This window comes from Protopterus annectens, chromosome 7.part0, assembly GCF_019279795.1.
Source record: "Protopterus annectens isolate FY-2018-M chromosome 7.part0, PAN1.0, whole genome shotgun sequence".
Lineage (NCBI taxonomy): Eukaryota > Metazoa > Chordata > Ceratodontiformes > Protopteridae > Protopterus > Protopterus annectens.
This window is the reverse complement of record NC_056739.1, coordinates 1,229,220,880-1,229,247,191: the sequence shown is the minus strand read 5'-3', so window position 1 is coordinate 1,229,247,191 and position 26,312 is coordinate 1,229,220,880. Positions and strand designations below refer to the sequence as shown.

General features: G+C 40.2%; 1 protein-coding gene across 1 annotated transcript in view; it reads left to right on the top strand.

Moving 5' to 3' along the window:
* Nucleotides 1-26,312, top strand: part of LOC122806987 (semaphorin-3G-like) — a 634,544-nt gene that overhangs the window by 563,313 nt on the left and 44,919 nt on the right. The gene's annotated exons all lie outside the window — the stretch shown is intronic.

Here is a 26,312-nt window from a genome sequence, read left to right as displayed (position 1 = left end):
TCGGCTGGTGTCGCACTTCACCCGACGTCATAGCTGCAGTTCTTTGGGTATAAAGGCATCAGCCAACGCCATTTTCCTCAGTGTTTCTTGCCCCAGATGCCAGATGCCCTCTAGGAAGTCTAAATTTGGATAAATGCAAATGTTTCCAAACAACAGAGAGCAAATAGAAATAAACATGTATATACATATATACAAACAAATACACCATAATAGATTCCCCCAGCTAGCTACAGATGGGCAAATACCCTAGGAGTACCACAGAGGGGAAGGAGGGTGGGTAATCCTGACTGCAGATGCATACCTCTCGGACATCTACATTTATGGTAGGTACAAAACTGTACTATGTCCTTCAAGGATGCATCTGCAGTCCTAACAAATGGGTAGAATACCATAGCCAAACTGGGGGAGGAGGCCCTAACAAGATTATGGTGTAGTTAAGATCCCTTGCAAAACAGCAGTGGCAAAACCTGCTCGGGATCTGGAGTATAAGGGTAGATTATAATGCTTGGCAAATGTATGCACGGAGCTCCAAGTAGCAGCCTCTAAAATGTCTTTTGTAGCCACTCCTCGTAAAAAAGCTGTAGTTGTGGCTATAGCCCTTGTGGAGTGAGGTCTGATATTTTCTGGAGTTGCCTTTCCATGATAAGAATAACAAAATCTAATGCAATTTCCTATCCATTTTGAGATTGTCTGTTTTGAAATTGCTTTTCCTTCCATTCCTGTGGCATATGCTACCAGAAGCTGGTCAGTTTTTCTATTGTTCTTGGTTCTGTCCAGGTAGTAGCGCAATTGCCTATGCACATCCAAGGTATGCAGCAGTCTTTCTCCCCTGTTCTGTGGGTTGGGGAAGAATGTAGGTAGGTGGATTTCTTGGTTTAAAGATACCCTGGAGACCACCTTTGGCATAAAGGTAGGATTAGTTCTCATGGACACTCTATCCTGATGGAAGATAAGGAAGGGTTGCACTGCCATTAATGCCTGTAATTCAGAAACCTTTCTTGCTGAAGTGATTGCAAGCAGGAAAGCAATTTTCCATGATAAGTACTGTAATTCTGCTGTTGCTGCTGGTTCAAAAGGGGGAAGTGTCAACTTTTCTAGCACAAAGTTCAAGTCCCATGTAGGCAATGGTGGCTTCCTTGGTGGCTTTACATTTCTGATTCCTCTCAGAAACTGCCTGAGTAGAGGATGAGAGAAGAGTGGAGGATCCATGTTGTATTCTGCTGAAATAGCTGATGCATGAATCTTAATGGAAGAGTAAGACAGGCCATTGTGGAAAAGCTCTGCTAAGTATTCCAGGATGTTAGCTATGTTTACCAGTGCTACATTTTGCCCTTTTGCTGCACTCCAAAAGATATATCTTTTCCATTTCGCTGAGTAAGTTTTTCTTGTTGAGGGTCTGCGAGCTTCCAAGATAATGTCTTTAACCCTTTGAGATAAATCTGGGTTATTTTGTCTTATGCAATGCTCCAAGCAGCTAGCTGCAGTGTTTTCAGGTTCGGATGCAGGGTTTTGAAGTTGTTCTGTGTTAGCAATAAAGGAACCAGGGGTAGAGGCCATGCGAGTTCCCGAGACATACTCCTCAGTAGTGGGTACCAGTGCTGCCTCGGCCAGTCTGGAGCTATCAGGATGATCCTTGGGTGGTCTTCTTTGATCTTCAATAGCACCTTGTGCATCAAAGGAAGAGGTGGGAATGCATATGCTGTCAGGTTTTCCCAACTGAAAGATAGGGAGTCCACCTTCCAAGCAAGTGGGTGGTATGTCCTTGTGCAGAATTTTTTCAATTGGTGATTGTGTGGGGATGCGAATAAGTCTATTTCTGGTAGTCCCCACTTCCTTGTGATGGATTTGAAGATGTCTGGATGCAGCATTCATTCGTGGGCATCCATGGTAGTCCTGCTTAAGATGTCTGCTAGTATGTTTTCTTTTCCTGGCACAAATATTGCCTTGAGCTGTATGTTGAGGCTTAGGGCCACATTCCTGAGATCCATTGCCATCCAGCATAGAGGATATGAATGTGTGCCTCCCTGTTTGTTGATATACCACATAACTGTGGTGTTGTCCGTCCTTATCAGCAATTGTCCCTGTTGGAGAAACTGTCTGAATGCCTGTATTGCCAGTTTTACTGCCAGCATCTCTTTTTGGTTTATGTGTAGGTTTAGCTGGTCTTGAGTCCATAAGCCTTGTATGCACTTGTCCAGCATGTGTGCCCCCCAACCGAGGTCTGAGGCGTCTGTGGTGATAGTCTGGCTTGGTTGAGGGCTGTGGAAGGGCAGTCCTTTGTTCAATTGACAGGCCTGAGCCCACCATCGGAATTCTTGCTTCAGGCATGGAATTATTGGAATTTGGGTTTCTAGGCTGTGCTTGTGCTGAGACCATATATTCCTGAGGTACCATTGCAACTTCCTCATATGCAGTCTGGCATGTGGGATCAATATTATGCAGGATGCCATGTAACCCAGGGCTTGCAGGACTTTCCTTGCTGTAAGCTGGTTCTGCGTTGTTAATGCCATGAAGTAGAGTGGAAGGTGCTTTTGTTTTTCTGCTGTGAGGGATGCCATTTGATTTGATGTGTCCAGTTCTGCACCCAAGAAAGTTATCCTTTGGGATGGCAACAGCCTTGACTTTTTTATATTGACTGTGTAACCCAAGGCTTGCAGTAGATGAATGACCCTTTTCAAGTCTTTTGTTAATTTGTTTTTGTTGTCCGCTTGTAACAGGCAGTCGTCCAGGTAAGGGTAAATTTGAATTCCCTGAAGCCTGCAATGAGCAATTACTGATGCCAGGCATTTCGTGAATACTCTGGGCACAGTAGATAAGCCAAAAGGCAATGCTGAGAATTGATAATGCTCTGATCCTGCAAGAAATCTGAGGTATCTTCTGCAATTTGGTCATATGGGGACGTGCAGGTATGCCTCCTTGAGATCTAGAGTTACCAGCCAAGACTCCTTGCCCAGCATAGGAAGAAGCTGCTGTAGAGTCAGCATTTTGAATTTTGGGACAATGAGGTATGTGTTCAGTGTGGACAGGTCTAGAATAGGTCTCCATTGATTTTCCTTCCTTGGCACCAGGAAAAGTCTGGAGTAAAATCCTTGCCCTTGTTCCATAGATGGTACCTTTTCTATAGCTCTCATCCTTTTTAAGTTGTCTATTTGTTCTAGAGCGTTTGCCATTTGATTTGGAGGTAGGTTTGGCATTCCTCTCTTCCTTGGTAGAGCATGGAAGTGAAACCTGTAACCTTTGTCTATTGTCTGTAAAATCCACTTGTCTCCTGTAATGCAATGCCAGTTTACTGAAAATAAGGCTAGCTTTCCGCCTAAGGGTGCTTCTAGTTGTTCCCTGGTAGGCAGCTTCAGAGCCAAGTCACTGTGATTGTCCTGTGGAAGTGGTAGTGGCTGGATCTGCAGCAGTACTTCGCTGGTTGTTAGGCTGCCACTGACGTCCCCTGTAGGCACCTCTGGATTGACCTCTGCCTCTTGTGCGCCTATTCCTGCCTCTCTGTGCTCTGTTGGTGTCTGGAAAGGACCAATTCTTGGAAGGCCAGTTCCTACTAAACCTTGGAGGCTGGACCTGTAAGAAATCCTTGACTGTCTGGACAGATTTTGCTTTCTCTTCCACCTTCTTCAGCACTTGCTGTGCAGGAGAGCCAAACAAATTGTGTTTATCCATGGGAGCATCTAGGAGCTTTGATTTTACATGGTCTGGTAAGGACTGCTCTTTTAACCATGCATGCCTTCTGATCACTGTACCAGTCATAGCTGATCTAAAGGAGGCCTCCAGTGCATCATAGCCGCATTTTAAGGAATGATTACTGACCTGCTGTATGTTATGTACCATTTCCTGAAGAGACTTTTGGTCTAAATGTTCAGGTGAGGACAGCTTTTTAGATAACTGATCTAACATAAATTCCTGATACTGAATCATGTGGAATTGACAGTTTAAGGCCCTAGCCGAAAGAGTAGCAGAAGTATAAACTTTTTTACCCCATCTCTCCAAGGCCCTAGATTCCCTTTCAGAGGGGAGTGGGTTTTTGGCAGAGGTAGCTGCTACAGCCTTGGGGCCCTGTGAAATAGTTTCAGGATCTGCAAAAGGAGCCTTATACAAGTGATTATGTGTGTCCGGAACCCTGTAGTATCTGTCGGGCTTAGCAGGGGCCGGAGGGAGTGAATCAGGAGCAGTACAAGCATCATTAAATGCATCATCCACAACTGTAAGTACTGGAGGAATGGCTAAAGGCCTATGCTGTGGCAAATGCAAAAAGGTCCTAAGCCTTTTCCTAGAGTCTGAGAAATCCTGACCCTGCCATTGAAATTGTTCCCTCATAGCATGCAAGGTTTCCCCGAAAGAAAATTCCTCAGGAGGAGAGGCAGAAGGAATGGAGTCTTCTGCATCAGAGTCCTCATATGGAGAATAAGGGCCCTCAGGATGGTTTGTATTTTCTGATTCATCTGAGGAGTAATCAGTAGAAACTGGCTCAGGGGGTTCTGCTCTAGGCCTCTTCTCTGGAGGGGGTTGAGAGGCCCTATCAGGGTGAGACTGGGATCCCCTGATCAAAGAAATGAGATCCTCTGCTAGACTAAGCATTTGTGTACTAGAGCTAAGCCTCTGAGAGGGGGCTTTAGCAGGCACGGCCTTGGAAGATTTAGCTGCTTTAGCCCTGGCAAAGGCCTTAATTGACATAGATGCAGGGGGCCTAGCAGCTCCACGTGCAGGAGTAGATACATCTAGGGGAATAGTATCTGATAAATCCTGAGAAACTGTAAGAGCAGGTGGAATTTCAGTAGCAGATTCAGCCATGCTGGAAGAGGCCTCGGTAGTAGGAGGCATGCTTTCGGCCGAAGGAAGAACCGCAGACTCGGTTTCAGCCGAAACCGAGACACTCACGGTTGGCTTAACCGCGGTTTCGGCCGAAACCGCGGACCACGAGTGTCGGTCCTTTTCCTTACGCTTTTTAGCTAAATGTGAAGTCGGAGTCTCCGGCGGCATGATATAAGCAAAAGCGGAGCCGAAAAACTCCTCTGCAAACTCCGACCGACGTCTAAGCGTCCGTCGGTTGAAGGAAGCACAGGCTAAACAAGCTGCTACGTCGTGGTCTGGGCCTAAACAAGGTAGGCAGTAAGAGTGGAAGTCTTTATGAGGTATTTGTTTCCCACAAGTTAAACAATTATTCACTTTTTCTGACATTGGCTGAGGCAAGAAAGAGTCCCCAACGGGGTACTTAGCTTTTTAGAAGTCTTCGGTAGTAGTAATCTCTGGATCTGACCGACCGGCACTTGCAAACAGCTTCTGCTTCGGGCGCCACGCGGCAAGAAAGACTGAGGAAAATGGCGTCGGCTGATGCCTTTATACCCGAAGAACTGCAGCTATGACGTCGGGTGAAGTGCAACACCAGCGGAGGCCAGACCCAGACTTTGGAATCTGGCCGACCGAAGGGCTGCCTGAGGCCAGGACAACCCATTTGTTAGGACTGCAGATGCATCCTTGAAGAACATCATCAAATGTTTCAAGAAACATACACACAACACAAGCACACCAAAATAAATAAACCACACATACATTACTAACTATCCACTTACCTTAACCCGCACCCTAACCTTAAGGTCCGTAACTATCTCACACATACCCTACGAATCTATACACAAACTAATTAATACACACACACATACAGTTAACAAAACACAACCCTACACTACACCATACATATATTAGTAACTATCCACTTACCTTAACCCGCACCCTAACCCTAAGGTCCATAACTCTCGCACCACAGTGGAGGATATAGCAAAGCCACGAAACGGCCCACCGAAATCATGCCCCACGTTAGATTTCAATGTTCTGGGGTTTCACTATTTTCACCATTCGATATTTTGGGTTCGATGTTTTCACGTTCGGTGTTTTACCTCTTTGGAATTTTGATATAGACCCAAATATATATATATATATATATATATATATATATATATATATATATATATATATATATATATATGTATATATTTATATAGATAGATATAGATATAGATGTATAGATATAGGTACACATGTACACATATACACTTATGTGTAAACAAATTATATACATCACCCCTGCTGTCTTCCAATCAGCCCTACTATAATCGACAGGTCCATTCGTTCGCTGGTGCCATGAGAGCCTTTTGTGGGAGATTCTATACAGGCAGCAGTCACATTTTTTTTCCTTTTTTGGCCCTAATATTCCCTGACAGCTGAGCTGTGCAACCACATGTGTGGGCACCTATGTCTTCCTCGGTCAACATGTGCGTTTCCCTATGCACTCCATGAAGCCTAACAGACAAACATAGATTGGCAGAGACATCTTTCTGCAGTAGGTGCTGACATTGAAATGCACCTAAATACCCCCCATCTCCTGTGAATGGTTAAGCTGACAAGAGCTGCTCATTCTCACCCTCTGTCATTGACTTCTCCAGATTCTGGATCACTAGTCAATCCACCATCATCTGTGTCAGTCTGAACTTCATCCCTACATGTGCCATGGAGCTGAGTCCAAACCCTGTATATTTTATTGGCAGTTGGAGTCTGTATCATCTCACTATGCGCCAGCCATTGTAGTCTCATACCTTCCTCCTTCCTCATAACTGCTCTGTCAGCTGTCCCTTACCTGGTTCCAACCCTGTCTGGCACGCCAGTTATAGGAGTCATGCATTTGCTTCCCCCTCCTACTCCAAGACTGCCACTAATCAGTGCAGTCTGCTCTCCCACTCTCGCAACAACAAGCACACTGCTATTGATTAGAGGAAAGTCATATCACATGCGTGGTTAGAAACTGTTACCAATGTCACTCATCCAAGCAGAAATCAGAGTACCATTTCCGTAACTTTAGAACTTAAGTAAACTGTTTCAGTCCCCACACCTATCCATGACCCACATTCAGCAGTGAATGTTAATTCAGTGTATGCAGTATTAATCAACTGACATACATCAGCACTATGCTAATGAGAGCTGCTCCTTAGTGGGTTAGTGCATGGTAACTGGTTTGGTTACTACACTAGCTGTACTTTAAAGTGCTGCTCTATGCCCGCCCCCATTCCATAACCCACAGCAGAATACTCCATTCAGCAACTAGCACAGTGGAGTTGGGTCACAGTGCCAACAGTCGATATTCTTACTTCATGGATAGCATATATTGGCACAGTGGTTAGCACTGCTACCTTATAAGCACTTGGTTTTCCACTTTAGTTCCTGGCTTGGATTCCTTCTGTTCTGAGTATATATGCCATCCCTGTGTCCATGTGGGATGTTACTGGATGCTTCTTTTTTTTCTTACTTCTCAGAGACATGCATCAGCTGAACTGACAATACTCCATATTACCTGTGTCTATTCATGTCTCTGTGTGACATGACCATGCTACAGAAAACTGGAATAATTCCCAAAGATTTTTTTCATGTTTCACTGTTGCAGTCATCACATTTGGGTTATCCTGCCAGGGGTAGCCCTCAGTCGGCCTGAATACCAGAGGCTTAGTATTTCTGCGTCAGTTGCTGTTGCTCCAGGATGAATGTCAGGTCGTCAGTGGTATAAAATCAGGCAGCCAACACCATTGCATCAGTCTTTCTTGTCGAGGAGCCCAAAGCAGTTTGCAGGAGTGCCGGTCTTGTTTCCGAATTGAAGTTGAAGTCTTCTAAAGCTAAGTACCCCATTGGGAATCCTTTTTTCTTGCTCTAACCGATGTCAGAAAAAGTTAACAATTGTCTCGCCTGTGGAAAGCAAATACCATACCAAGACTTCAGTTCTTACTGGGTCATATGTTTAGGCCCAGACCACGACATCCCCCGTTGTCACTTTTGTGCTTTGTTCAATGCCAGAACTCTACATCGTCGGGCCCTTATTGTAGCTAGATATTTTCGCTCTCAGTCCTCGAATTCCGATATGGCTTCAGTAAGTCATCCGACTACTGATCTTCTGAAAAATATAAGGATAAAGTCAGAGACAGACTGCACAGGTTCAAAACCGCCGATGATGCTTCCACTAAGCTAGTCGTCAGTTCTCCGGTCCTCAGTGATGCACTTTCTCAGCCCCTGATACCTGCTTCTGTGGATTCGCAGGCCGCTACCAAGACTCTTTTGGAGTCCAGTATGCCACAAGACTCTTCTTCGACTAAGGACCCTGCGGATGTCTCTACCTTGGATGGGTCCAGAGCCGCTGAGCAGGCACCGGCTTCTGAGGAAGTACTTCACACTACCGATAATCGACACAGACCGATGACTTCTTTCGCATCTTCAGTTCTTTCTAAAACTACTGAGTTTCTAAGGCCCAGGGTATGAACCACACCTAAAAAACTGACGACCCAAGCTCAGGCACCTGCTTCCTTGCCTCAGTCTCAAATGCTTAAAATGGCTGAAGACCTTATTATGCTTATTAGGGGAAGCCAGGCTACCCCTTCCAAAAGAAAAAGAGACTTGTCCCCAGTAGTTTTATCTGAACAAGAGTCCGAGGACTCGGATGCATCTGAATATGAAGATATGCAACCCCTCTCTGCTTATGAGGATTCTGATGTAGAGGAATCCATTCATTCTGCCTCTCCACCCAAGGATTTTTCATTTGGGGAAACCCTACATAAGTAAGGAAGCATTTCCAATGGGAATGTCAGGACTATCCTCAGTCAAAAAAGAGACTCAGGGAATTCTTAGATCTACCACAGCACATACCTTTGGCCATTCCTCCTGTCCTGGATGTTGTGGATGATGTTTTTATGGAATCCAGTTTGACTCCTGACACCCTTCCTTCAGATCCCAGGAAACCTGACAGGTATTACAGAGTCCCTGACTCTCACAAATTTCTTTTCAAAACTCCTACTACTGACCCCGAGATCATCTCTCAAAGACCTAAAGGAATTAAAGCAACTTTAGCTAAGAATTCCACCCCCTCAGATAGGGATTCCAGAGCATTAGACAGATGGGGTAAAAAAGTATACACCTCAGCTACTCTTGCTATTAGAGCATTAAATTGTCAGTTCCACATGCTGACATATCAGCAGCATACCATGGATCTCCTCAAACAAAAAAAATATTTTCTTTTCCTGCTTGTGCAGAAAAAAAGAATTACAAGAGTTAATGCATTCTGCAAGTCAAGTAACTAAGCACACCTTGCAATGTGGTTTTTACGCCCTAGAAGCATCTTGCAGGGCAGCAGTCACTGATTTTGTCCTTAGAAGGCATGCTTGGCTTAAGGAACAGACCTTGCCAGACCGTGTCAAATCCAAATTATTGGATGCACACTTGAACAAAGACAACTTACTTGGCACCAAGGCAGAAGAGGTCTTAAAAAAGATGAAAGAAAATGCAAAATCTATGCAGAAAGTTAAAGACTTCTTACAGGTCCAACCACTGAGGTTCAGTAGGCATTACCCCTCCAAGCACTGGTCCTTTTCTGCCCCCTCCAAGCCAGCTCAGCCCAGACCCAGGGGAAGCAGACCCCCCCAGACAGCAGCCCCAGGAAATGCAGAGATCTAAGTAATAGAGTTCCTCCTCTTATAAAACAGGGAGTGCAGCAGGCCTCAATTCCCCCTGACATCCTGAAATGGATAAAGTATTGGAGAATAAATTATTGTTTGCTTAATCTAGCTTTATTGGAGGTAATAAATTTGAAAATATACAGATGGCATACAAAAACACATTCTAGAATTTTTTTGTATTAGAACATGGAGAATAAGTCTGTGCAACAAGTCTGCCCTGCATAATATGACCTGTTTAAAAGATGAGAATTTCACTGCCATGGAAACAATCAGCTAAAGTGGGTCAATGGCAATTTACATTACCTTTCCAGTCCACCAAATCACATGCTTTTAAAATCTCATCTTAGATTAACAAGAAAAAAGTATATTTTCATATGTCAGGTAACATCAATGATCCAAAACTTGAGTACATTATCACTGATGAAATAATTCACTGTTTTATTCAGTTGGGAAGCCTTTTATTCAAGTTTCTTAAAATATTCAGGTTATGATAAACATCTATAACTTAAATAGTGACTTTAAGAGTTATAGTATACCTACATTGTTGACATTGTAAGATCAGCGATGACTGTTCCTTGCATGTCATGTAACTTAGCAACAACAATTTTTGCCCTCTATTGCTGTTTCCATCCTGTGACAGTATCTAATCCCTGAACTGTCTAAAGCATCCCATAATCCATGTCCTCACTTCTCAGTTCCTGACAAGTTTACTGCCTCCAGGTAGCATTAAACTTCAAAGGGTGCCCGTTATTACTGTTTACAGTTAAAATGACTATTGTCTTTTCACTTAAATTAACCAGCTTGTTTACTTTTTGATAGCAGCTGCAAAATATATACCCACTATCTGGAAACTGACAACTTATCCTGTCTTTGTATCATACAGTCAGCATTGTGTCTTCCTTGACTTCAGAATTGTTATTAACCATAATGAGCCAAACAGCTGCTGCCAGAGCAGTTAGCCAGAAAGATCAAAATGTTGAATATGGAAGTAGAGATAACGACAGAGAATGCTGGATTTTAGGCTACTTGTTCTTGTACCCACATAACACAATACTGCTGTAAAGACTTTTGATGCATTGACTGAGTTCAGTTCAGAAAAAGAATGAGACTTTCTTACTGTTACAATCTGCATCATGTTTATTTGTACATGGTTTTGAAGCTAGCACTTTTTGGACAGAAACCAGGTACATAATGAATAAACAGCCTTAACTTACAGATGTTCATCATGTTACCTTGCTGCAATCATCACACTTGGGTTATCCTGCCGTCAGGCGGTCCCGCAGTCGGCCTGAATTCCAAAGTCTTGGTCCGGCGTCGGTTGCTGTCACTTCTTCCCTGACGTCAGTGTGCCAGGGTATATAAGTGGCATCCGACACCATTTTCTTCAGTCTTTCTTGCCGCACGGTGCCCGAAGCAGAAGCAGTTCGCAAGTGCCGGTCGGCCGACACCTGAGATTTTCGTTTTGAATTTCAGTCCGAAGTCTTCAATAAAGCTAAGTACCCTGTTGGGGAACATTTTCTTGCCTCAGTCCAATGTCAGAAAAAGTTAACAATTGCATTTTTTGTGGGAAGCAAATACCTCATAAGGACTTCCATTCCTTTTGTATTCCTTGCCTAGGCCAGACCACGACGTCACAGGTTGTCGGTTTTGCGCTAGGTTTAATAAACGAACTATCAAATGCCGTTTTGACTTCGCACGGCATTACTTTGGTAGGAAATTTAATTATATCATGCCGTCGAAGCAGCCGACGACTGCCATTCATAAAAAACACAAGGACAGGCAGCCTAGGAATAAGCCAGACCCCAAGGCCTCAGCTGGGCCTGTCACCGGTTCTCCGGTTTTCAGTGAGGCCCGTATGCAGCCCCTGACGACCACCGAACTGGAACCCCAGACAGCTGCGGATTCCCAAGCGGAGTCTACTAGGCCAATGCAGCCATCTACCGACACCAGAGCAGAACTAGACACCAGTGCAGTGGAAACACCTTCAGTTGCAGAAGTTGTCTTCAGACCGACTACACTCACCATTAAATCTTATGCTAAGCTTAAAACTCCTTTAAAACCTAAGAAAACTGTACATCAGTCTACAGTTCAAGGCCCCATGCCTAAGAAACAGATGCTTAAGATGGCTGAAGATTTGATTACCCTTATCAGGGGTCCCCATCCCCCTCCTGATAAAAGACCAAGACAAGAGGAGGATTATGCATCCTCTGACCAAGTTTCTCTCTCCTCAGATTCTTCTGAGGAACAGGATTACACTTTTCCATCTTATGAAGATTCTGATGCTGAAGACTCTATTCCCTCAGCATCTCCCCCTGAAGACTACTCTTTTGGGGAAACTTTACATACTTTGAGGGAACATTTCCACTGGGAAGGCCAGGATTACTCAGATTCTAAGAAAAGTCTCCGAGAGTTCCTTTTACTACTCCAACACAGACCTCTTGCTATCCTTCCTGTTTTAGATATTGTGGATGATGTTTATTTGGAGTCTAGTTTAAATCCAGACCCTCTACCTCCTGCTCCAGCCAAACCAGACAGATACTACAGAGTACCTGACTCACACAAATTCCTTTATGAAAGCCCTGGAGCTGACCCAGAAACAATTTCCCAGGGTCCTAAGGGAGCAAAAGCTTCTATGGCTAAAAATCCTGTGCCCTCTGAAAGGGATTCCAGAGCCCTAGATAGATGGGGAAAGAAAATATACACCTCAGCAACTCTGGCTATGAGAGCATTAAATTGCTATTTTCACATGTTGAAATATCAACAATTCCTAATGTCTCAGTTAAAACAAAAAAATGAGCACACATTCTGAACACCTGAATTCAAGGAAATGCAGGATCTGTTGCATGCAGCTGAACAGGTGGGCAAACATACTTTACAATGTGGATTTGATTCATTGGAAGCTTCCTGTAGAGCAGCTGTTACTGGCTCTGTCATACGTAGACATGCTTGGTTAAAAGAACAAACCCTCCCTGACCATGTTAAAGCAAAATTATTGGATGCACCTTTACAGCAGGATGTATTATTTGGTGTCCAAACAGAAGAGGTTTTAAAGAAAATGGAGGATAAGGCAAAGTCTATGCAAACGGTCAAGGATTTTTAGCAGGTACATCCCCCTCGCTTCAGCAGAAATTGGCCAACAAAAAAACTGGTCCTTTCCAGCTTCAGACAGATCACAGAGGGGCAAATACAGATGCCCAAGGGGCAGAGGTCAGTCACAGGGCCCTTACAAACCTCGCCAATCGGGTTCTGCTACCCAGAAAGGAGGAGAAGACAGGCCCCAAGCTAGCAGAAGACAAACACAATGACTCTATCCTCAAACTACCAAGCAAATCTCTCCTGGCAACTCCCGTGGGAGGAAAACTAGCATTTTTTGCAGACAACTGGCACATCATCACAAAAGACAAATGGGTTCTAAACATTGTCTCTCAAGGATACAGATTCCACTTTCATACCTTACCAAGGATCAAAGGAATGCCAAACCTGCCACCAAATCAATGGGCAGAGACACAAAAACAAATTACAGCTCTCATGAACATGAGAGCCATTCAACAGGTACCTACACAGGAGCAAGGACAAGGATTTTACTCAAGACTCTTCCTAGTCCCAAGAAAGGACAAGGCATGGAGATCCATTCTGGATCTTTCAATTCTGAACACCTATTTGCAAGTACCAAAATTCAAGATGCTAACACTACAGCAGCTTCTTCCCATGCTGGGCAAGAATGCTTGGCTAGTCACTTTGGACCTCAAAGAGGCATACTTGCATGTCCCTATCAGACAAAATTGCAGAAGATACCTCCACTTCATTGCAGGTTCAACACATTATCAATTCCCTTCACTGCCCTTTGGCTTATCTACTGCACCCAGGGTCTTCACAAAATGCCTGGCACCAGTAATTGCATACTGCAGACAAAGAGGAATTCAAATATACCCATACTTGGACGACTACCTTATTCAAGCAGAAAGCAAGGACATTCTTTTAAAGCATCTGGCATTTGTCAAACACCTTCTAAGTTGCCTAGGGTACACAGTAAACAAAAAGAAATCAAAACTAGTGCCCTCACAAAACATAATATTCCTGGGTGCCAGCTTGAATACAATGGTCCAGATGGCTTATCTCATGCCAGACAAGCAACGACAGCTGTTTCAATATTTCAAAATAATGGCAACAAAGACCCAACTCCCTGCAAGAAAAATTCTGCAGGCCTTGGGATTCATGGCATCTTGCATACTACTAATACCATTTGCAAAAATGCATATGAGGAAATTACAATGGTACCTGAAAAGTGTATGGACTCAGCACAGCCACAGCTTGGAAACAATGATACCACTCATTCCCTGCCTTCAACAGGAGTTTCTATGGTGGGCACAGGCATGGTCACCTCAACAAGGGTCAGCCTTTCACCTTACCTACAGCCAGGCAAACTATGACAACAGATGCATCGGACTATGCCTGGGGAGCACACATGGCAGGGCAGTGCATTCAGGGAAAATGGACTACAGATCAGAGGCATCTGCATATCAATCAAAAAGAAATGCTAGCAGTACAGAATGCCCTAACAGCTTTCAAGGACCTTCTACACCCAGGACAACTAATAATAAAGACGGACAATACCACAGTCATGTGGTACATAAACAAGCAAGGGGGCACACATTCCTACCCTCTATGCAGGCAAACAATGACCTTGTGGAACACTGCACTGTCTTACCAGGTTCAATTACAAGCACAATTCCTGCCAGGAAAGAAAAACACATTGGCAGATGACCTAAGCAGAAACATCATGGATCCACACGAATGGAAACTAGATCCACAAGTATTTGCAATGATAGCTCAAAGATGGGGATGCCCAGACATAGATCTGTTTGCAAGCCCCCACAACCACCAACTTCAAAAGTTTTGCACAAGGACCTTCCATCCACTAGCTTGGAAAGTGGACGCCCTCTCATTCAGTTGGAAAACATTAACAGTGTATGCCTTCCCTCCACTGCCTCTTCTAGCAAAGGTACTGCTGAAAGTCAGATTAGAGAGGCCACAAATGATATTCGTTGCACCAGACTGGCCACGCCAGCATTGGTATCCAGTTTTAAGGAACATGGCCCACGGCCCACCATGGATTTTGCCACAAATTCCTCACCTGCTCACCCAGCGAGACAATCAGATTCTACACAGCCAGCTCAAGACTTTAAACCTGGCTGCATGGCAAATTACCTAAACAACCAGCCAACACCTTTATCCAAAGCAGTTATGGATATCATTCTGGAAGCCAGGAGGCCCAGCACCAGGAAAACATATTCAGACAAATGGAAAAGATTTTGCGCCTGAACCAGGCTAAAGGCCTAAATCCCCTTGATCCAAACATCCCTCAGATTCTACAATATTTAACTGAGATGTTACACAAAGGACTTTCCTTTTCATCTATTAAGATCCACGCCTCAGCAATTTCAGCTCATTACAGCACAGATCCTCCTTTATTCTCACATCCACTCTTAAGACAGTACCTCAGAGGGGCTAAGAACTTAAGACCACCAAGGAGAGCTCCAACACCTACTTCAAAAATCTCAACTTTGTTATGGAAAAGCTTACACTGTCGCCCTTTGAACCAGCTTTTTCAGCTGATTTAAAATTTCTTTCATGGAAAACTGCCCTACTACTAGCAATAACCTCAGCTAGAAGAGTCTCAGAGCTACAGGCACTAATGGCAGTGGAACCTTTCCTCATTTTTCATCAAGACAGAGTTTCTCTACGAACTAATCCTTCCTTTATGCCAAAGGTGGTATCCAGTGTGGCCCTAAACCAAACCATTCACTTGCCCACCTTCTTCCCAAATCCCCAGAACAAAGGAGAAAGACTCCTGCACTCTTTGGACATTCACAGGCAATTACGTTACTACTTGGATAAAACTAAGGCTTTCAGAAAAACTGACCAGCTTTTTGTAGCCTATGCTACAGGATCACAAGGAAAAGCTATCTCAAAATAGACCATTTCTAAATGGATAGGGCATTGCATACGATTCTGCTACACACATCATGGGAAACCAGTACCTGCTAACATTAGGTCCCACTCCACCAGGGCTACAGCTACATCAGCAGCCTTTCTCAGGGGAGTGCCAACCAAGGATATTCTAGAAGCTGCTACTTAGAGTTCAGTGCACACCTTCACCAAGCACTGTCACTTACCTCTATACTCTAAGACTAGACCTGGTTTTGCCACTGCAGTTCTGCAGGGCTTACTAGCTTCTTCTAACCCTGTTTGACTCCACCTCCCATCCTAAGCTTTGGGATTCAACCCAAGTGTGATGACTGCAGCAGGGTAACACGATGAACATAGTACAGTTTTGTACCTACCATAAATGTAGATGTTCGAGTGTTCACCCTGCTGCAGTCCAGGTTACCCTCCCTCCATCCCCTCTGAACTAGCTGAACTTATCTCTTCCACTCTAGCCTATGCTACCTCTGTGGTGTATTTGCTTGTGCCTAAGGGTATTGTTTTATTTTTATATAGCTATATGTATATATATATATATATATATATATATATATATATATATATATATATATATATTGCCTCTGGGGCAAGAAAAACTGAAGAAAATGGCATCGGATGCCACTTATATACCCCTGGCGCACTGACATCAGGGAAGAAGCGACAGCAACCGACACCGGACCAAGACTTTGGAATTCGGGCCGACTGCGGGACCGCCTGATGGCAGGATAACCCAAGTGTGATGACTGCAGCAGGGTGAACACTTGAACATTTACATTTATGGTAGGTACAAAACTGTACTTTTCTTTTCCATGTTGTCAAATTTTTATTCCTCCATTTATGAAAAATTCCCTGGAGGCAAGGTATTAGTACACCAAGGTTCCCCTATTCTGATTAAATCCTGTACCCAGCTGACCCTTATCCTGGGTATTGGTTTGGAACAGTTTGCATTTATACTCGGATGAGGTAGGTAGACTAGAAAGGGTTACCACTTATACCAACATTTATTTGTGCAGATATTTTTTTAATCTGGATAAATTTTGTTGAACCTTTTATTCATATACTACATTTATGATGTTTATTTTATCATAATACTTTCTTTTCCATCCCTCAGGATTAGTCCATAATATGCACATGATGTTGTAAAGCAGTGGGGCACAGAATAAGAAGGGTCTTTAATAGCAGGCAAGAACTATATACACATTCCATCAGCAACAAATGGTGTGGCTTTAATACAGTTATGTTTGTCTAAGCTTATGTATAAGATGAAGGAGTTTTATTTTTTTTTTTTTTTTACTATATCCCTGCTGAATGATCCCTGGCAGTTCTTGGCATCTTACTACACATATGCAGACACTTTTGAGAGCAGATTTACTCATAAGGCATATGGGCCCCTTGATTGCTCTAATTATGTTCATTTTGCAACTCAGTCATTTAGATAGTTACTATACTGAAATTTCAGAAAACCGGCAGCTCAATGGTTATACAAGATTGTATCGTTAAATTAAATTAACAAGTATTTGTCAGTTTCATACCATCAATTACATAATCTATAGTCTGTGATATTTTGCTGAAAGTAACAGTATAATGTATTCTGTGGTTATATTTCATGAGCAGAATCATAAAAGTGAATGCCCACCTTGAAGAGTATTTTTTAGCCTTTGCAAAAAGAACTAAGTGATACATGAAAAGCAAAGCTCATGCTTCTATTCTGCACTCCCTTGGCATGTAGTATCAATGTCAGACAGGTACAGTGCTTGAATCAGCTTATGATCATCATGGAACACCATGAATCTTAACCTCCTAAACCATGAATAGCTGTTGAGTGGTAAACGAAATGACATGAGAGGTGTACTACTGCATGAGCTGGCATCAAGAGCAATAACTTTTGTGTGTGGCATTACAAGTCAGGTGGTGTTAGAAAGATAGCCTTCCCTGCACGGCAGAGGTAGGCAACTGGTGTGACTTTATGGACGTCCTTCTCTTTCTCACCTAATCCAAGTATCAAAATTTATTCTTTTGGATTTGTTTTGGGCAAACTGCAGCACAATACTTTTCTTGCATATCTGGGAGTTTAAAGCGTTGATCAAAACAAGAAATAACATTAGCCATGATAACATATATGAACTGACTCCAGTATTGCATTCCACTACTATTATTTATAATAACACTATTTGGATGACAACTCCACCAGTAATCCTGGAGGACATAACTTACAAAAAGACAAGGTAAGACTAGACCCATCAGTAGTACATGACAATCATTAACATACACCATGTAAATGCAGCAATGAACTGGATAACAAACTATTAAATCAGTAATGGTTTCTTTTCTATGCAGTGATCAGCATATCCATCCACATTGTATCATTAGAAAAGTGAAACAGAAGAGTTCAGAGATGTAATAGTTTCAGAAAACAGGATGTAGGAATCCAGCATTCCATCGAGTCTTTTTCAGCTGAAGTTATTGACAGCATTTTCATTTGCTACCTATGAAAAGCAGCATATCTGTGAATGGGGTTAGTGTAAAAGCACAGCAGACTTGACCACACCATAAAACTCCGCCAGGCAAGGTTTAATTTAAGTAAACTAATATAAATCAGATGAATAAAGACATAAACACTTTTGTCTCAGTGTTTGAAACTTCATCAGATAATCATGGAAGCATTTCCACTTCCCTTTATACTTTTCCTAAACCAATCAGAATTGCTAAGCACAGTCATGTGTTAGCCAAGCCCCCAGCACAGTTTCCAAAGCCAAATCATCATCTTCTTTTGGCTTTTTCTGGGTTAGGGGTCGCACAGCAGATCATCTGTCTGCTTATGATTGCCAGTGGAGTTTTTGCTGTGTCAAGTTGCCAGTCTTCCACAGAAGGCACACACATGCACTCATGTCTAGGGCCAATTTAGAGTGTCCAATCCACCTACAGCATGTCTTTGGGATGTGGGAGGAAACCGGAGCACCCAGAGGAAACCCATGTGACCACAGGGAGGACATGGAGACTCCGCACAGAAGGCACCCCAGCCAAGGATTGAACCAGAGAGCCTCTTGCTGTGAGGTGGCAACGCTAACCGCTGCACCACCATGGCCACACAAGTTTCCAAAGCTAAATAGTTATTTTAAAAAGAAACTTACAAGTTAAAAGGCTTACAAATTAAGTAAGGCACATATAATAACAAATCAAACCAAATGTAACAACTCTTCAGCTTTTAAAGCACAAAACATTTTTTTTTAATTAAATAAAATGTATGCAATCTATGACTTGAATAAATAGCATAAACCAGTATTTAAGAATGCATGAAAAATATGTATGAATATGTATATGGAAATAAACAGTTTGTAAAAAAATATAAAATATATATGTATGTATTATGAAATTGTTGTTTCAAAAATGTTTCATAACCATGTATTATTACCATAGCAGCATTCTACACCAGAAAATAAAACTGATCAAATTGTCCACCCTGTTAATTTTAAAAGCCATAGCTATCTTTCTAACACTTTTAACCTCAACAGGCACTTAATACAGAGGTGACCATTTAAACCAGGCCAGTTTGTTTGGTTTACATTAGTTTACTTAATAAAGTAAACCTTGTCTGGAGGAGTTTTGCAGGGTGGTCAGGTCTGCTGTGTTTTTATGCTAGTCTGTGCCTTTGCTTCCTTTGAATGAGGTTTGTGTATCAAACCCCCACTATCAGCAGCAGTACTTGCATGTACCTCTAAGGGACTGAAGATTAGTGCCAGTCATGCTGTAACCTGAACAGGAAAGTCTAAGTAGCAAAACAGGCTAAGGAATATTCACGGGAAAAATCAATCCTGTATCATTATTTGAAAACCAACAATTAAAAAATAAAGATGTCTTGTAGACTATCAAATCAAAAAAACTATGTTGTAGCCTTACATGGACTTCCGAACACTTTCCTAGACAGCATCTTACTGTGTAATGCACTGAAATGAAAAACTTAAACTAAATTTGAGAAAAAAAACAACTTGATGCACAGATACATACTTGTGAAGTAAGCTGAGTAGCCATATCCCTGTACATTTATAACAGTAATGTTGAAACATTTCATTAATGCAGTGGTCTCAATGCCCAAATTATTGGGACAGTAATGCAGTGTAACAGCACAGGAAGAAATGCACTGACACACTGCCTTTTTTACAAATGCTAGCCAACAGCAGAAGTCCTGCAGGCATTTAACAGGAGAAAGGGCACAGTTATTTAAGATAGGTTCACAGCTACTTGGTGTGCTATTGATCTGTGAGGATCTTAAGTAGCCAAGCCTTACATTATCATGGTAGTTTTGTAGCCTTTATATTTGTGTATGAATATACCAGATTCATACACAACAAAGCAAAGTAGTGGGCAGAACAAAGATATGTTGGGACATTTACTTTGTTGTCACTTTCCATAAGGGGCATGGGTTGTATGACAGGCTGGGGGGGGGGGGGTTACAGCTTCCCATCCAGTCATCCAAATTTCATTTGAATAGAATTAAAGAAGTACTTTGTATTATGCAGAATCGGAGATGGTTCTGTAGGAATGGATTTCACTGGGATATGTATCTATCTCCTTACATGTCCTGTTTATGATACAAAAAAGATTGAGATCCCTTGATTGGGTGATTATGGTAAACATGGATTTGCAAATGTGTAATAGGTCTGAAAGGATACGATTTGTTGAGAGTCTATAAGCAAAGCAGTGGTCACTTCTTAATAGTCTGTATGATACTGTGAAAAAGGATAACACTTTAGACAGTCTGCATAGTTTTTTATGATTTAGGTCCTGGATATTTTTAGTGAGAAAGCACTTTGGTTGTTCCAGTCATGCTAAGTGTTTGAACAGGCATATACAAAAAAGGGCATTATATTCAATGATCAGCTTAATAAAAGCAGAGTACAGTAGAATGATTAAATCCTAGACCTGGTTAGCATAGCTTTAGATATAAGCTGTGTACTAAAAAACATCATCCTTACAATAGTAGATATGTGATGATCAAAGGACAGTTCATTGTTGACACAGGTTTCTAAATCCCTGACTATGAAATTTATTTATTTATTATTTATTTATTTGATGTTTGTTGACTGGAATAGTCCAACTGAGCTAAAGCCCTTTTTCAGCGGACGGCCAGGGAGAAAAGCTCCACAGTAAAAAACAGCAAGAAAAATAACACGAAAGCAGTGAAATACAATAACATATATACAAAAGTAGTTAAGTAAATAATCATTACAGTAACAGTTGTCAAGAACTAGTAAAAAAGACATTTAAACTAATTAGTATGTATAGATTCAGATAATAACAAGAACTAGCATCAACTGTCAGGGGTGTGTTGTCAATGTGGCAGTTATAAGGGTGGTCCTTTTTGCCAAAGGATACTTTTATGCATTTCTTTACAGTTAGATTTGGTTATGGTTTTCATACCAGCTATTTGTTTTGGGAAAGGCCCATTTAGTAGATCACGGTGTCCTGTAAGGAGTTTGTGATGGCACCAAGTTTACAGTCAACTTCAAATCTAGTCAGAGACCCTTAACATTTGCTTTAACCTCTGAGAAGTAAATGCCAAAGAGGAAAGGCCCAAGGACTGAACCCTGGGGTACACCACTAGCCTTTTGGAGAAGGCAAAGCCTCCCAACCTAATTTTCTGATTTCTGTTTATGAGACAATTTGTTATCCAGTGAGTTACATAAGGGTCTACATCTCACTGAGGGAGTTTATCTACAATATCTGGATGTGGGATGGTGTTGATCACCTTTGCAAGCTCCAGTTATCTGGTATGTTTTGATGTTTCCTCCTCCTTTGCTTCATTAACCTTCTCATAGAAGTTGTCCAGGTTAAGTAGGCAGGACAGCCCATCTTGATAAATCTGAATTGGCTTGGGCCAAGAGTTTGTAGGTTGCTTATGTCCTTATCTAATAATAATCCTTTCTATAGCCTTACAAATGAGGCTGGTCAGGATTATAGATCTATAATTGCTAGTGTCAGTTGATAGCCCAACATTGTGCAAGGGGATGACTGTTACTGTCCTCCGTTCATACAACACAAAACTTATTTGGAGGCTGACCTTGAATAGCCTCTGTAGGGAGTCTGATAATTCCTGTTCCAAGCTGACCAGTAGGCAGTCCAATATGTTATCTCATCCAGTGGAAGTTGTACTTTTGGCTGTGGATAGTGCCTTGAGAACTTTTTCTCGAGATTTGCAGGGGTGGGAGATGCAGATATGTGATCTGGGAATATAGGAGGATGGAGTTTGAGCTAAATGTGTCCAGTAGTACATTGGCTTTGTCCTCTGGATCGATGTAGGTGACACAATTTACTGTTAGCTCTGCATAGTGCTGCACAGCAACTATGTTAGAAACCTCAGAAACAAAGAAGGTTTTGCAATTACCCTTCACCTGGGTGGCTAATTTTACCTCATATCTGGTTTTAGTAGATTGGATCAGGGTCTGGAGTTCCCTGTTAAGTTTAACAAGAGCATTTTTAGCATCTTGACAGTTAAATTTTCTTTTGCATGCAATGATATTTTTTTAATTATAGAGTCTGTTTATGTTTGGGTTCCACTGCAGAGGTTTCATCATAATTTTGGCATAGCATTTACTTTGGAGGGGGGTGGATGTGTCTATACAGCTGTTCACATGTGCACAGAATTTTACTTTAATGGATTCCACATAAGCAGTGAGGTTGTCATGCTGGAAGGACATTTTGAATTTTGAAATTGTAGAATGTAGAATCAGTTTTCATTTAAAGTTCACATTCAGAGCTTGAATAGTATACACCCATGGCCGACACAAACTTTTCAAATCAACCTGCTGTAAAAATTGATCTGCAGGCTCAACAATCTTAAAGATGATATCATAAAATGTGTTCTTCCTCACATGTATAAACACAAGAATGTCTTTAATTGTGAATCCCAAAGGAGCAACAAAAGTCCAGAACACCACAAAAATTAATAATAATGTCTTTAGTTGATGAAATGCATAGCACATGTAAAGGATTTATTTTTATATTGCCCCTATCATGTTTAGTCTGTGAACATATGTAATACAAGATACATCTGTTGTTGGTGTTTGCAGTACACCATTGGATCCTTGGACTGATAAGGAAACAGGAAGATGAATAACTTCTTTCCTTTTATCCTCTGACATCACTTCCATTGTCATAGGAACAACTGTTTCTTCGGGATTCATTTTATCCATTATTTGACTCCAAGAAGCCACATTTTTGATCCCTGATTATTCAACATTGATCATATTTACAAGCAATTCATCTGTCAAACCATTAGAAACCACTATAGTAATTTCTACAGCATTTTCAGCAACAGGAACAGCAGCCACTTCATCCTCCTTCTGCTGCATTGTGTAACCCTCCTCTAGCTCATTGCAGTACTTCCTCCTATGAAGAGAGTAGGGATCATTTATTTAAAAGTGAGTAATTATACTATGTTTACAATATATACAAAACTTACATTATTATATACAGTACATAATTCAATATAAATAGCTTTTGATCACACTAGGTATTATTCCCTATATTGTGACCCCACCTCCATCTTACACAGCCAAAATCATATTTGTTAACTTTATAGCCACTTTCAGTTGAACATTATTTATTTTACTCATTGATTCCATATAGTCAATATTATACAAAACATTATTTAATCATTTTTCTCATATTTTGTTTCTGTCTTTATATTGTCCATAATCAATAAAATCCATATTTACAACTTCCACCCCTTAATACGTTTTAAATAGTTTGTGTCCAAACTTTTCCATAATTTTACAAATCTTTTGCATTCTAAAAATACATGTTCACCCATCTCCACTCCCTTACAATAATTATATATTCTGTTACCTTTTTTTGCATGGCATATTCAGTTCAACTTGTAGCTTCCTTATAGTCAGGCTCCATAAAAAATTGTGGCATTCTATTTTTTTTTTTGCATCTTTTTGTTTATTGCTTTAATTTTCTCCTCCTGTAAATCTTTCCCAAGGGTATGTGCTAAAATATTTAAACATAATATTATTACACAATTCTTTCCATTCATTCTTGATCTAACTCATTCTTATTTTCCATGGCAATATTTTTTTAAAGATTATTCATTTTTTCATTCAGTTTCTGTCTATTTTAAATCTTCAAAAATAACTCCAGTCTTTTTCATATTTATAGTTTAACATTTGTGTTAATACTCATTTGTCATTATCTTTCAGCCATTTTAAAATTTTATACAAGTTGAATGACACTGAATAAACTACAGGATTGATTAATCCTAAATGCCCTTTTTCTTTTGAAACATATAATACACCTCTTTTAACTGGGTTCAACCTGGGTCCCCATATAAATGAAAAAACAATAGTATATATTTCTTTTTCCTATATCAATGGTAAGCCAAAAACACTTGTTGGATATGTCATTTTTGCCAATAATATCAAAGTAATTAAACATATTTTGTTTTTGAATAATAACCTAAAGGATTTCCAGAATAGACAAGCATTTTTCATTTTCTCAATCTTTTTTTTTCCATTGTAAGTCTAACTTCCTGCTTCCTGAAAAGAACTCCTAAAAAATGTATTTCTTCCATACTGAATTCAGTCTCCCTTATTATCACATTGTGTCCTAAACTCTTACTTTTATCCTTATTCAGATAAAACCCCATTGCTTTTAAACATTCATTTAAACAATCCAAAGTTTTCTTCAGTCCTTCTACAATTTTTGTAACAGTTATAATATTGTCTTTATACGGTAACATAATAGGCAGTTCAGTAACTTCTTTAGATTTAATTACTAACACAAATATTGTACTACTTATTAGACATTCTTGCCTTATACCTGTTTTAACCACTATTTCTTCACTCAACTAGCCATTCTCTAAAGCCCTAACTTTATTTTGTTCATGTGCTGTAATACACATATTTTGTATCTTAGTACTGATATTGTATTATATGACAATTATCTCCCATAATGTTTTACATTGTATAGAATCAAATACTTTACTTAAGTCACCTATCATGATTTTCATTTGTTCTTTCCTGTTTATATTGTCATCTACTAACTCTCTATCATTAAAAGCTCCTGAATTCCTTTAACACTATATACAGTTTAATCTATAATATTGCTTACTTTGATTTACATTTTTTTCTGCAAGTTCATCATAAAGATTTTATAATCCGTATTGCATATTGGTCTCCAGTTCTGTATTTCATACTTTTCTCCCGTTTTACAAATGAATTTAAATGTTTCACTACGCAGTTCTTTGTACTTAAAGCCTTCATTTAACAGTGTACAAAACATTTCTTTTGTGATATTGTCACTTTCTTAAACATTTTGTATTATGTTCTTTCTGGCCCTGCCACTGTTTTTAAATTTACTAATTTCAATATTCTCTCTATTTCATCCACAATTGTCTTTTCTAAATCCTTAATGTCATGTTCCCAAAATGTTTGTACATTCCAGTGTCATCTTTCCTTCAAATGTATCTTTTGTATATTCTATTTCCATTATCTTATTTTGCTTGCTATATTTTATAGTGTTTTATATCTTTCATCTCCCTCATTGTGTTATTATTCTGTTTTACTATTTTACTCAAATATGGTGCCATTTTTTCTTTCTTCCTTGTAAAAATACCTTTGTTTGTACAATAAACTTTATGTTTTTTTCTGATTTAATTCATATAATTCATTTCCTTAACAAAATACTCTTCTTCATTTCTTTCTCAACTAACTATTGTTTTATCAATTAATTCCCAGTAATTTCTTTTGTCATTTTTCCTCATGTATTTCTCACATTCCATATAGCTACCTTTGTATTTCTTTTTTGAAAGAGACCAACCATTCTAACCAGTCTGAATAAAATTATCTCATGACCACATAATCTTTCCATAATTTCAATATGTTTATTTTCCCTTATCACTCCCATTTGTCTTCATTTATTTTTTTATTCTCTTTCCTATATTTATATATTCTTCTTTCCTTTTAATTTAATCCAAAGACCTCAATGGTCTGAAAAAACTAACTGTAACTCCCTACTGCACCATTTGTAAACTAGCTGTGATTTTAAAATAGTCTATCTTTGTTTTTTGTTCTCCTCTTCTATATGCCCATGTACTTGTTTTCCAAATATTCAGTCGGACACACTTTATGGCTGTAATCTTTTTAATGTTATTATCCTTATTCTTTTTCTTTCTCAAATTATAGTTGAAATCTTCTAATAGTATCATTTCCATAGTTATTGCTACATAATGCAGAATCTCATTAAACTTTGTCTTCTCTATATGTGTTATATATGCATATAAAGCAATTACTCTGTATATATGTTCTTTCCACCTTACATCAGTAATAGTTATCCCACCCATTACCACTAATGTAACATTCAGTACTTTAATTGTATTCTCATATAAAATATCTATCTCTGAACAAGTATCTTTAATCAAATTCCAAACAACATTGTTTGCAATATTACTTCTTCTGTTAAAAATCTTGTGTCTTCCAATATAATTATATCACAGTCAAGATGTTTACACCATTCTAAAATGCCTAATTTTTTCCCCGGATTCTTTATACTGTTAACATTTGACTCTAATGTTTTATAATTATCCCTTTGTCTTTTTATTAGTATCCTTCTTTTAATAGTTAGATACTTTTATCATCCCTTTCCTTTTGTTATTCATGTTGCCTTCTAAATATTTTTTGTTTCTCTGACCCTTTTGCCAGTTGAGTTTTTGTTTTATTTCATTGTGCTCCAGCTTACATCTTCAACATCACATACTCTGAGCCATCTTCTTTCCCTTTTTATATAATAGCCTCCCTTCTATATATATTTTTTCTTCACCAGTTTCATCTTGCTCGTTTA